Consider the following 2788-nt stretch of genomic DNA (forward strand, 5'->3'; position numbering starts at 1 on the left):
GTGGCGAATGTTTGTACAAAATTGCAATTGATTAATTAAAGCTACTTACTAAGTTAGATCTCTGTTGCAGATTTATCTTAATCACCAGAAATGTTGCCATTTTCATTGATAAAAATACTTATAATTAAATCATATATTTTTGTGCATTTCCCATTATATATTTTAAATTAAATTAAAGTTGAAATTGAGAAATAAAAAACTTATAAATTCAGCTAATAAATATAAATTTGAATCTTGTGAATTTTTCATTATAGCTCAATTAAAACAAAAGTTGAAGTTTGACTGCAGTTTTGCAAACTTTTCTGATAGCCTCTTACACAGAAAGCCAGCAATGCCTAGGATATGTGGACATGTGGCTTAAACTGATCAAGAATATATATATATATAAGGATTATAGTTTAAAAGCAGCCGAGCAGGCAGCTTGTTAGCAAGTTTTGCACAACAATAAGAAACCTTTCAACTCTCGGCAACCACAAAACAATAACTATAACTACAGATATACCCTAAGCACATGCTCTACTAACCATAATAGTGAAAGGTGTGTGGAAGTGTGTGTTATTTGCTATATGTGTGTTCGGCGTTAGTATTCTCACCAGCATTTTTTTCAGCTTGCACACTTTGGCATGCATATTATAAACACTCACCTGTTTGGCTCTGTGCCTCTTGCCTCTTGCCTCTTGCCAGCAGGTAGCAGGTAGCAGGTTGCCTGTTGGCCGCCAGCTGCTCAGCATGCTCATAGAAGGCCACATCCATTTGGCACTGCCTGGGAACGGCTTGCCATGGCCAAGGGGAGTGCTGGCCATAAAGGGGGATAAAAAAAAGAAAAAAGAAGAAGAAAATACTGCGGCTGGGCAAGCGGAGAAAAAAATGGCAAATAAATATTTGTATATTATGGGAAATGTAGTATATTCTGTTGTTGTTTTAGCTGCTGCTGCTGCGCTTGGCAAAGAGTTGCTCTCTCTCTGCAATGTGCCCCGCTCCACTGCCACCCGTTGCTGCCACATGAGCAAAACAATTTCAATTCTAATGTCCCATTAATCATTCACAAACATTAAGCATATATGTATGTGTTTTTTTTTAATATATATATATTTTTTGCATATGTATTTTTCGTTTGCCTTGTAGCGTGAAATACTAAAATGAAAATTCGAGCAGCTTAGTTGGCTGTCAGGTGCTCTGTGGCTCTTTCGGTCTTTGGCTGGTGGGATTGATCACCTGACTGCCGATTGAGTGCCACCGATGAATTTCAGTGTGTGTATGTGTGTGTGTGTTCCTCTACACACTCAACACACAGGCATAGCAGACATTTCGAATGCACTAATTGATGCGCTTGACCGCACTGCATATTCAGCTGCTGCCCACAAAACCACATAATAAACTGAAATGTATGTCTATGTGTGTGTGTGTGTGTGTGTGTGTGTGTGTGTGTATGTGTGTGTGTATCTGTGTGTGTGTGTCTGTGTGTTTGCGCGTTTGTTTGTTTATTTGTGTGAAATGTGCTTCATTTGAGCATAACAACAAGTCTTGGTTATACTTGCTCCACCTTAACCAAAATATATTTCCAGAAAACATATATATAAAGACATAAAACTTAAATATATGACAGGCATGCGGCAGGAGCGGGGTGTTAATAGAAAAACAAGACAACCCAATGAGTGGGGGTGGATGACATGGTACGACTGACAGATGCCCTGGCAAAGAGAGCAGTTGACTAGTTCATTAAGTTGAAATTAGCTTATTATACACTATGACTATGATTATACTTTGACTATTATTGGTAGGTCCTCATCCATTCTATATGCTATATATATTTATACATAATCTTTTAAAGGAATTTTGAGTTTAGTATCTGATAGAACTCTTAGCGCCTGTTACAAGAAGATACTTTCCCAGCTCACTTTGCCCAGCCTTGTAGTATATATGATATCAATAAATAATCCTGGAAGACAACCTTGAAAATTACTTGAACATTCTCAGTTTGCTCCGTTTGAACATTAAATCTGATCAATAAAAATTAATGTTTCTAAAAGAGCATCTAGCAGTGATGCTTAAGTAAAGAATCTTATGCTCAGGTGGCACTTCTTCATAATAAATGTAATCATAAATTCGACAACATTTACAAATAAGTAAACCTAATTTAATTAACTACAAATCAAATCGAATAGCAATTGCCAACTGGAACACAAACTGTTTCAGGTAAGCCATAAAACCCTACGCCTTGCAGTGTATGCGAATCAGTTTTAAAATGGCTTTCCAAAGGCCAAAAATAAATATTGAATGTTTAAAAAAGCACGCATATAAATACATGTGTACAACTAGAAACATGTATCGTACATATATCGCTGCTTTATAGTGTACTTAATTAGGTATGTGCTATAGAAAACTTATGACTGTGTGTGCGAGTGTGTGAGTGTGTGTAAGTATGTGTGAATGGCTAATATTTATTGCGTTTGTGCAGGAGGCTCTTTAGTTTGGAGGCTATATCAAAATACGCGATTAGCCTCAGTCGTTCGGACTAATTTATAAGCAAGTGTGTGTGTGGGCGGGGGATGATGTTCTTGGTAGGTAGTATAAGTACTAAGTAGGTGTTGTCTCAGCATGTGTATTTCGCCAGTGTAGATGTGTGTGTGTCATCATTTTCCATTTTCCATGAAGAAAAGAGCAAGCCGCAGCAGCAGCAGTCAGCAGTCAGCAGCGACTTTTTTTCGCTGCTTTTGCGAACTTTTTTTTGTGGATGGAAATGACTTGGGGGCAAAAGTGTTGAATGCTGCTTGAGAACACTGCCACA

The sequence above is a fragment of the Drosophila grimshawi genome, unplaced genomic scaffold (genome assembly GCF_018153295.1).
Source record: "Drosophila grimshawi isolate 15287-2541.00 unplaced genomic scaffold, ASM1815329v1 contig_44, whole genome shotgun sequence".
Classification (NCBI taxonomy): Eukaryota; Metazoa; Arthropoda; class Insecta; order Diptera; family Drosophilidae; genus Drosophila; species Drosophila grimshawi.